The sequence below is a fragment of the Lissotriton vulgaris genome, chromosome 11, assembly GCF_964263255.1.
Source record: "Lissotriton vulgaris chromosome 11, aLisVul1.2, whole genome shotgun sequence".
In the NCBI taxonomy this organism is placed as follows: Eukaryota; Metazoa; Chordata; class Amphibia; order Caudata; family Salamandridae; genus Lissotriton; species Lissotriton vulgaris.
Genome location: NC_141699.1, coordinates 54,606,856 through 54,618,542, shown reverse-complemented (window position 1 = coordinate 54,618,542; position 11,687 = coordinate 54,606,856).

Sequence of the window (11,687 nt, the reverse complement as noted above, 5' to 3'; positions counted from 1 at the left end):
TGAATAGCTCTGGCAGGTCAGTTAGCGTTTTCCTTACATACTCGAGCCAGGCAATACGCTTCGCATTTCCAAGCCCATTACGTCCCTAATGATATCCTGGTTTAAGCCAAGTGCTTTAGTGGCCCATACTCTCCGCCAAAGCAAGATTAATTGCAGTCTGATCAGATCTGTTACATGATCCATGCCAAGTTCTGCGTGACAGTTAAAAACAGACGTGCCCTATGGGAGAGCTAACAAATATCTAAAGAAGTTATTTTCTACAGTTTGCTTGGGAGATGTGTCCTGGTACCCCCAGATCCCTGCCCCAAACACTGCAATACTTCTACATTTGGCCACATAAATCTTTAACATAATTTCAGGCAGTCTTTTGCCTAGTTTGGTGGAAAAGTTCATCAACGCCGCTATGGATCGTTTAAAAGATAGGGTCTTGTTCTTAACCTCGGGTCCTCAGGATCCTGAACCATCAATTAGTACCCCCAGGTACGGAAAGGTTTTGGTGTGTTCTATTTTTAGTTCTGCAACTTTAAGGTGTTTACAAGAAGCGCAACCTTTGCCACAAAGCATCACAAATGAATTCTTAGCATTAATTTTAAGGCCCCTGGCTTCCATAAATTCTACATACTTCAAATGGGCCTTCTGCGCACCCACTTTCGTTCTGGCCATCAGTACCGCGTCGTCCGCATAGAGAAGGGAGACAATCTGTTTGTTTCCATACCTCAGAGAGTCAATTGTGCTGGCCCCTAGTTCTGCCTCCAAGTTGTTCGTATATAAGGAGAAAAGGAAAGGGGCCAGCACGCAGCCTTGTCTTACACCCTTCTCTATGCGGAAAGACCCCTTACACTCCCCCCTCAGGCCATGTCTAACCGTGGCTGTTGCCCCTGAATAGAGCTGCCGGAGAAAAAGCACAATGGCCGGCTCAACATTCATTTCCTCCAAGATTTGCCACAGCTTTGTATGTTCCACACAATCAAAGGCGGCCGAAAGGTCGACAAACATTGCGTAGAGACATCCATCCTTTGCCCGGGTGTATTTCCCTTGTAGCATAACAAAGTTTAGGACCTGCTCCACGCTACCCATCCCTTCTCGGAACCTATACTGTACAGGGCTTAATATGCCATGTTCCTCGGCCCAAGTTTGCATTTTATTTAGAACCACTCTACCTAACAATTTTCATGAGGGAGTCTAATAGGGATATGGGTCTGTAATTAGTTGGACTCTCCCTGTCCCCTTCTTTGTATATCGGTATTATTACAGATTCGGACCATGTTTTTATAAAACCTTTTGCACAGAATGCTTCAAAGACCCGTGTGCAAAGAGGGGCCAAAAGGTCAACGTTCATTTTATATATGTCATTAGGGATCCTGTCGGGTCCCGGGGCTTTGTTATTTTTACTGGCATTTATTGCCAGTTGTAGTTCCTCAAGGGATACCTCCATACCTATTGGGAGATAGTCACGCACTGTTAGGGAGTGCCCCATTTCCTCGTTCTCATTCATAATAGGCCCTCGTGTATTTTGTACACATTAGAGAAAAATTCTATCCAAGTTATTTCATCTATCGCAATTTTGATTCTTGCTGCATCTTTTTCAATAAAAAAGGGTGCGTTTACCACCTGCCAAAATAATTTGGAATCTCTACACTGTGAAGCCCTTAAAAGGTTTTGCCATGCTTGGTCTTTAATTTCCTTCTTCCGCTGGCATCTTGAAGGTTATATTCCTTCCTGCATTTTCTAATTACATCAAGGTCCCTTGGTTTATTACTTAAAGCGACCATCAGGGCAGTGTAGGCCTTAGTGCAGAAGTGGTCAAACCAGCCATTCATTTTTTTGGACTTCCCAGCCCCAGTATGAGCCCTAGTTAATGTGTCCTGGATGACAGTTGTAATATGGCCAAAAGCCTCCAAGGTGTCATCCATGGAAGAGTTCTCATCTAAGCAAACCATAAAGTGTGCTAAGGCCTTGCCTACAATTGCAGTGGATTTTTCCGCTGGGTCCACAATGCTCCATTTCAGTGCCAATCCATTTTGGCATGCCACAGTAATATCTTGTGTCCATACCAGAGACTCAATAGTTGAGACCTTATTACACTCATAGATGCCAATGGACACACTAAGGGGAAGATGATCAATCAGACCAATAGTATGGATCTCAAAGTTTTCCACCTGGTTGGAAAATCTATTAGGAACCATGATAAAATCAATAACAGATTCAGACCCCCTAGCTAAGAAGGTGGAACTAAAGTCGACCCTGGGGGAACACATCATGTTAGCAAAGCCAAGATCAAAATTGGCCATAATATAATTGAATTTTTCCCCTCTGTTAGTATGCTTAAAGTGACTGTTGCCCACAACCTCTTCCCTACCATATTCCTGAAACCCGCATGTTTCAAGTTCACATATGTTCATGTTGAAATCACCAACCCAGATCAGTATTGCATCTTTCCCTTTCATTGAATTCAGGCGACCCTGTTCCCCCTGTAAGTTGTTTAGGATTTCTTCATAGTCAGAGTTATCAATATTATTGTAGAAGTTTACCATCACTAACTCAACACCGGGGTTTAGGGTTACCGAGACCATTTGATAATAGTGAGAGCAGTGTCCACTAATAATCTTGGCATCCTTCAACAGGTTGGAACTATATATGCATATGCCACCTTTATGCCTACCATGTAAGGAGCGGACTGCGGGGATGTGGAAAGTCTTAAAACCATCTAGATGTTTTTCATTCTGGAGCCAGGTTTCCTGAATGCAAAGGATGTCAATATTCTGCACAAACTTCCCCCATATGGTGTTATGTATTTTACTTTCCAACCCACAAACATTCCAGGAAACAATCCTCACTTGACCGGCCTGTTGAGTAGGGAAGTTTGTTTTAGCTGTAATGTATTGCTTTTAAGGCTATCCTTCGGCGCATCTGCCACAACGCCCCTCCGCTCAGCATCCTTCTTGGTTTTGCCCCCATTAGTTTCAAGGTTCGCCAATGCGATGTCACTTCCATACACCAATGAGGGCATGATACTATTATATGTGTCAATGGCTTTATCTAAAGTGGGGGTGGGAGTTTTCTGACCTCCCAACTGGAGAGCAGTAGATACTTCCCTTGGTACTTTCTCCACCTGGGCTCCCCGATCTTCAAGTGCAGTCATTTTAATGGACCTCCTGGGCTGGGGGATGTGGTGATGCATATGGATATTAGTTGATTTCATTTTACCATCATCAAGTCAATCACAGTCATTGAGACCAGACAGCACTGCAAACCTGTTTATTCCTCCAAAGGGTGGGATAGGGCCATCCCCCACCCAGTTTGCTTTGTGCAATGGCCTCATTCTAGGGTAGCCCCACCCCTGTCTTGCTTGTACATGTGATGTCCAATTATGTCCCCACCCTTCCCCTTTATTGGGTCTTATTTTATTCAGATCCCTGTAGAAATACTCCAGTGACAAAATCTCAATGCCTTGTCTCCGTGGCCCTACATTGAACATGGTCTCCCTTAGAATCCTGCCTACTGGTTCTGGGGTATTAAAATTGATTACAATGCAGTTCCCCGTTTTAGTTATACGTGTACTACCCAACCATGACACCCTCCAGGCCATTATGACATTGTATCCTATCCTATCCTATCTCCCTCTCTTGTATTTGTTGCTAACCAGTGGACCACCTTATCTTTAAGTTGACTATCATTCTCCCTTGTTCCTTTGTTCAATGCTGGGACATTACCCAGCACCAGTACCAATGGTGAGGATTCAGGAGGTAGATTTATTACGGGCAAGGGAGCCCGAGGTTCCGGACAGTCTAAGCCATCCCCAGCCCCCTCATCCATTTTGTCTCTTATTGTCTGTAGTGGAGTATTCTGGGTACATATTGTGGTATTTTTAATTTCAGTGGGTTTGTTTGCTTGTCTACTGCTTATTAGCCTCTTTTTATTGATCATATCATTTAGTTTTGGGTCATCAATTACAGTCTTAGGAACTGGGTGGTTAGCGGGAGCAATTTTAGTTACTACAGGTTTACCATGCTCTGCCACAGCATCCCTTTTTCCCTCTACGGGCGCTAAGAGAGCCAGCTTGCGTGTATTCTCTAGGGTCACTTCCCTCAACGCATCCAATTTCCCATTGATAACTTTTAGTCTCTCAATCAGGGGGAGTGCAAAAAGTCTTAATAGGTGAGTCATATTGCCAACGGTCAGTCCAGCATCATTCCCTTAGTGATTGGGCACTGATTTGGGGCTGTTGCCCCATAGTATTAGGGTTTGGGGACCTTGATGGTGGGTTGGTGGGTAAAATAATTGCCTTTGGTGCAGATGTGCACAATTTACCCGACAATTTGGAGATTTTCGGTTTGCTACCCAATTGGCCCCCTCTCCTCTTTCTTTTGCCCGTTCGTTTTAGACATGTAGCTGTTTTTATTTGCAAATCGGCAGCCTGAACGCTCTTCCTTGCAACAATGGGGTGAAAGTCCTCCAAGGACATAGCAGTACATGATGAAATGTTCAGTGTCGATATATCGCCTCCCCATTCTAGCGATTTCTCTTTATCAGTTGTAGCGATCTGGTGGACTAGGGCTAAAGGTAATTAGCCTTGGCGGGTCATCCTGATTTGGTGTAACAGCTTTTTGTAAAAAGCCCAACGAGGATTGCTTTTCACTCGTAAGTTCGAGGGATAGGCGTTTTTCGGTGAGGGCGATTTCTCGCTCAAAGACCCCAACAGCTCTCGTAAAGAAATCATCCAGTGTTCTGGTTGTGTTTCCCACTGGTGTACATGCACCACGTTTCTTCCCCTTTGCAGCGCTACGGGCCATAGCCGGTGTAAATTACTTTTAATAAAGTACAGATAGATAGAATTGTTGAAGCGTCTTACCCGGTTTTAGGGGCTTTAGAGGGGTAGCCGATTCCAGTCTTGTACAGCCTTGGACGACTGTAGACGGCCCGCCCTTTGCCGGGGTTTAGCCCGGCGCACTCCCGCGCAGCGGAAGTCTGGATCTGCTTATATGGTGCGTATGGCGTTCAATAGGCGGAGCTTCCAGGGAGCGCCGCCAGGTGTTGGCGGTCAGGCAGGGACTCCTGGGAGAGTGAGTCCCTGCAACGCCGCTCTCCAGACCTGCCAGATAACAACACGCCTCAAAGCTCCCTCGGCACTTCCAGCCCTGATGTAGTTCAGCTCCCACCAATGAAAGCAGGAAGCAGCACTCGCGGAGCGGGTGCGGCAAGAAGTTAGGCAAAGCAGGTGATCCTGGGCAAGAATTACAGCTACAAAGTCAGCGGCCGTGTCCTTTTTACTCATCCAAAAGCCTCTTCCTACTGCTAAGACCGTCTGTGAATTCAGTCTAATGTCCGCTGTTGATCTTTTCACGGATGTCAAATTGTCCGTAGTTTCAGCACTTCCGGGTCGCACTGAACTTAGTGGTTGGAGACCAAATGGCTTAGCACACCCTGACTACAACCTTTAGAGAGGTTCCAGTAGGAAAACAAATAGTGTAGGTAAGTGCACCACTTGCACCTCACTAGTCATATCTGGCACAGGTGAACCTTCCAGTTTTCTTCTTGTGGGTGACTCTCACAAAGCACCATCCAGTTATGAAAAACTCAGCCACAAAGACTTGAGTGCCCTATGCACTTCAAGGGGGCTGAAAAAGGATCACAACCCTACCATCCCTAACCTCATAGCAATCTTAGAGAAAGCTGATCTTGAGAAGGAATCTGCTACAGGTCCTTCAAGTGAGGTAGGAGAGGGAAACCCCCCTGATAACATTGATGTCCCAGAAGTTGATCCAGAAGAGGTAGACGAGGATTTGGATGGAGATGAGTCAGATGACCAAGGGGAGGATGGCCAAGTTCAAATTAGAATATTGAACCAGGCCAACTTAAGCCTACATGGGAATGGAGAAGGTGTCCACCTTTCAAGGCCCAATAGTAGACTTAACCCTGGCAATAGAAGGGTTAGATCTCTTTCCAGGGAATATAACCAGTCTAATGCTTCTATGGGATCTCAAAGGGGAATGACTTCCCCCCAGAGAAGAGAACATGAGGCTAGGATGAGAGCTGTCCAACTCCAGATAGAGAAGGAAGAAATAGCCCTGGTCCAAGTGGCCCAAGCTAAACTTGCTTTAGCAAGGGAGCAAATGTTAAGTGGATTAGATTCCACTGGTGGCAGCAACATTATCCCCAAGATTAAAGACAGGTCCTATGATCATAGAAACCTGAGTAAGATTTTGCCCCCTTACAGAGATGGGGATGATATCCACAAATGGATAATAGACAAGGTTCTTGTGACCTTTCTCAGAGAACTCTACTCCAACGCCTCCTCCAGGGTGCGTTTTGGAGTACGGGGCGAACTGAGTAACCAAATATGGAGAGCAAGGGTTTTAAGGGGCGAGTCCTTACCCCTAAGGTATAGTCAAATAAACAACGAGGACTAGCCCACTGGATTGAAGAGATGGGAACTAGTTAGTGTCCCATGTCACCTGTGAGTGTGGCTATATCAGCTAGGCACAAAACGTCTTTGTTTAGAAACCCCTCACACACCAACCTGGTTGGTGTCATTCTTCATCACGGGGTCCAACCAGGCAGCAGAGTGCCGCCTGGTTGTGCTTCGACGCCTGACTACAGCGGAGCAGGTGTTGTGCAATAATGTGAAGTAGGTGAAAGTGAAATGTTAAAATACACCTCTGGGGATCCTTGCCAAATTATTTATTAGTGGCGGCCCAAGGTGTGGATAAAAAACGATGTGATGCAACTAGTAGTAAAAAAATTATGATTACTCAGTTGTCTTATGGTCGCGGTCTACATGTTTCAGTCCCTATGGGATCTGGACGGGACTTTCTTCAGGACCAGGATGAATGAGTGGCAAAAAGGAAGGCCACGTGTTTTGATATCCAACACAAGCGCTAAGGTGTGTGGAAAAAGGAAATAGGCACGGCTGCCAATTACAGGCGCCTTGGTTGAAGCGAAAAAATCATTGCTAGATGCCGGGCCACGGAGGGACACGATATAGGATCAAAGCGGAGCATTCCATAGACACAAATTGTGACTGGAGTGACTCCCCCCTGTGCCCCGAATCTCTGGACCTTCATATCTAGCGATGTTTTTTTCGCTTCAACCAAGGCGCCTGTGATTGGCAGCCGCGCCTATTTCCTTTTTCCACACACCTTAGCGCATGTGTTGGATATCAAAACACGTGGCCTTCCTTTTTGCCACTCATTCATCCTGATCCTGAAGAAAGTCCCGTCCAGATCCCATAGGGACTGAAACATGTAGACCGCGACCATAAGACAACTGAGTAATCATAATTTTTTTACTACTAGTTGCATCACATAGTTTTTTATCCACACCCTGGGCCGCCACTAATAAATAATTTGGCAAGGATCCCCAGAGGTGTATTTTTACTTTTTACTTTCACCTACTTCACATTATTGCACAACACCTGCTCCGCTGTAGTCAGGCGTCGAAGCACAACCAGGCGGCACTCTGCTGCCTGGTTGGACCCCGATGATGAAGCATGACACCAACCAGGTTGGTCTGTGAGGGGTTTCTAAACAAAGACGTTTTGTGCCTAGCTGATATAGCCACACTCACAGGTGACATGGGACACTAACTAGTTCCCATCTCTTCAATCCAGTGGGCTAGTCCTCGTTGTTTATTTGTACGGGGCGAACTGTCAGAATCTTTTTCCGTGGAGCACGGCGTCAGGCAGGGATGTGTCATTGCCACCTTTCTCTTCTCCCTCTATACCAACGGCCTTGAGGTAGAGCTGTTGAGGGGGGGCTTGGACTTGCCCCGTGTGAAAGATCGACTGGCACACGCGCTCTAGTACGCGGATGACGCAGTGATCCTAGCACGCACCCCACGTGAGCTACAAAAATCTCTGAACAGTTACGCAAAATTCATGAGTGACCTAGACCTTCACATAAACATAAAGAAAACATACGTTATGGTAGCAGGCCAAGTCAGGAAACATGGAAAAAGCATCTTCCTCAATAACGAAAAATTAGAATCAACCCCTCAATACCCCTATTTAGGGATTACGATAGATGAGAAGCTCAACTGGAGAGCGGCCATAGAAGCGCGTAAACATCAACTTTTGCACTCTATTGCTGCTCTTATGAAATTTGCCCAGAAATTAGGGAAAAAGCCTCCGGTTGAACTACTTCAGATCTACAGAGCCAAGTGCCATTCCATCGCACTTTATGGGGTGGGCCTGTGGGGTCACAAAAACACAAAAGCCCTCCAGGTAGCGGAGAATACCTTCACTAGATTCTTATTGGCAGTCCCAAAAAGAGTTTCCACCTTTGCCTGTCACGCAGAATTGGGATTGCCACATATCGAGGACCTGGCCAAAATTGAACCCGTACTTCTCTGGCGCCGAATATGGGTGTCAACAAAAAACACTCTTACCAAAGATATTGTTGCGGACTGTATGACTCTATATCGTGTCGAAAAAATAGACTGGTTAACATACGTAAAAAATCTTCTCACTGACCTAGGAATGGCTGACTACTATCACAACCCTGAAACGATTGCTGAAATTTCAAAAAAAGAGCTAAAGGCAAAGTCGCTGAGCCATTTTGAAGAGTTACGTATTACTGTGGAGATTAAGAAACCATCTGTACAACACTCTCTAGCGGTCATGACTACTCTGGAAATGGAACCATATTTAACTTATGTTGATTCGCAGTTTGAACGATTCTTATTAGCGAGATTCAGGCTGAACATCTTCCACAGAGTTGTAGCATTTCCTAACAGAATTAGCTGGGAGGAAATTTTAATGGCCTGTCCATGTGATGACCTATCCGAACAGTCAACAATTCACACCGTACTGTTCTGCAAATATTACTCTGCACACCGCAAGCTTTGGTTAACCCCCCTGTTGAGAACTTTAGGCCTCAGAAAGTGTCGTCCTGCCATGTTGGGGCTGCAATTTTTAAGTTCTGAATACGTATGTAAAGTTGTAAGCACCTTCCTAAAATGTATTTTTAAACATAGGCTAAATCTCCAAAATAATAATTTTTAATCATCTTGATCAAGTAACAGTGACATAAATTTTAAATGAACTGAATACGCATTAGTACTGTTAAAACGCATGTAAATGAAATGTATAAATGCTTTTATGGTTTTTCATGTAAAACTGAAACCGAATAAAGATTTTACTTACTTACTTTCTATATATCAAATATATATGTATTTATTTCTAACACAACCCTTCTGCACTCTTTATGAGGTCAGAGGCCAAAGTACATCACAAGTTACTTAATTAGCATACAATAAGTTGTACAATATACAGTAATGCCCTAGGGGCCTCACTAACCATATAATAAAATAGTGGTGAAATAACCAGAACAAAAATAGTAAGTAGGCCTAGGGCCTAGAGAATCGCTGGGGCTACACTAAACAACCAAAGGTTAGGAAGTAGGGACCCACGGGAGACGCGTGCAGTGTCTAAACACAGTCGCGAGTTACCATTGACTTATAATGGAGAACGCAAAAGTTACAAAGTTACTGTTTAAGGGCACTTCCGGATGGACTACGACAAAACCCCTTCAGACTAGGACACTTCGAGAGTCAAGACCCACGGGAGCACCAGAGTACTCGTGTTACCTCACCCAGGGAAGCCGGGTGCATAGGTGCCTTTTGGTGTCTGGTTTCATCTATGCTTTTAATGGAGATCTGCAAAGAAGTGAAGCAGGCGACCAGAGGAAGAGTGTCCGGACGGATCCAAGGGTGGATCGAGGAACTGTAGAACCTGAAAGCAGAGGGGACAGAGTCTGAGTCACTAGCCAGTGACCAGGAAGGTACAAGGAAGGAACCAGGCGATGTCGCGATGATCTCATGTGAACAGGTGAAGCTTATCTCTGCAGCCAGGAGGACCAGGAGGTGTCGACGATGACCAGGAGCTGGATTCGAGCTGTCCCACAAAGGCTCTAGTTGACTGCTGCATCGGTATCTGCATTGGACCCTACAAACCTTGGCAAACCTTGGCAAATGCAACCCATGCAGGAAGTGAAGATTGGCTTCGGTGCAGACCAGCAAGGAAGCTGGAGCAAGCCTGGCGCAACTAGGAAAGCAGTTTGGATTCAAAGGAAAGTCTTCAGAGGGCTAACTAGCCAATGGGCTAGCAACCGGGAAGACACGTTGAACTGAATTGCAAGAGCAGGCCCCAAGCAGCAGTCGTGGAGTGTGGAGGGCTGAGCTTCGGTGCAAATGGTGCTCAGGTGTGGGGCTTCTCGTACCCCAATGCACAACTTTGAGTTACCTCAGGAGTCAATGCAGTTAGCAAAATGCAAGATGTCCAGGGTTTCCGGTCCCACGTCTCTTGTGTCCGCCACGGTCTCAGCTTTGCTGTGGATGTGGGTCGGAGTCAGTGAAGTCTGGAAGTCCAGTTCCTGTGTTGCTGTGTCTTCGGGATCCAGCAGGAGCATCGACAAAGCAGACCGGCAAGTAACTGGATGGTGCCTGTTTGCACAGGGTGGTCACTCCTTGACCACAAGGGAGATGTCTTCAGTCTTCTAGTCAAAATAGAACATCAAAGGTCCAAGAGTTCTGTATCAACGTTTCGTTCCAGGATAATCTAAAGTCCTGGGGACACAGCTCCTATACGTACTAACAAAAGAGATTGTGTGGGACCTTTATGCTATTTGGTCACCCGTAGCAATGGCACAATGCGGGAGACAAGAGAAGGAAAGACCTCAGCCGGTCCCGGTCCCTGTCACCACGACTAAGTAGCGGACACAGAGGGACGTGTTCGGTGCAGGAACTATTCCGAAGGTACCGAAGCCTCTAACATCGGCCAAGCACTCTACCCCGGCAGTCCCTGTACCTTCCAAAGCGCAGCAGCAGCTCAAGATGGAAAGAGAGAAAAAGTTGATTGCGGATGTGGCAGCCCGTAGCAAGACAATTCAAGACTCGCACGGCGGAAATAAGGACATTGTGGACGCCAGCAGAAACACACAGACAGGGAGAAAAGATGGCAAAGATCCTACCTTCAGACAGCTCACCCTGACTGAGGTATTCTTAACAACTGACTGAGTCCAAAAACATCATTGGTGCATCAAAGTTTTCAAAAAAGGTCAACAATGGGTTACAATTAAAACAACATAGTGCTACAGTGGCTTAATAGCATGCTAAACACATAATGAATGACACAGAATGAATAGATTTACAGGATACTTGGTAAATGCTATTTTAAATTTCAGGGGGACGAGGTCATGGAAGTCATGGAGCTCCGAGAGGGGTAAAATTTCAACCTTTCCCCCTTATAGAGGTCAACATTTTAATACATCAAAATCATTTAAAAACTATATAGGTGTAAATGCAGTGTCTTGGATACATCCCACATGAATTTTAAACACATTGGGAGTATCTCTGATCAAATTAATCATTAAAATCCCAAAGCTCCACCAGTGGTTCAAAGTGGTCCAAAACGCTCACAAATGGTGGAAAATTAAAAAAAATCATAATTTCTGAGGCTTTATAATATTCCTTAGATAATGTATATCTTCAATTAGTTTTAAATCCCTTTATTAAAAAGTTTCTCTTTTGTGCTCCACTGGTGCAACACCTCAAGTCTGAGAAGCAGTGTAGCTTTTGCTCCACTGGTGCAGCCGAAGCTGCACTGGTGTAACAGGAGTCAAGCTAATTTTAGGTATCAACCCTCATGACTGTTTTCAAGTCCCTGTAGCCACCAAGACCCATTATATATC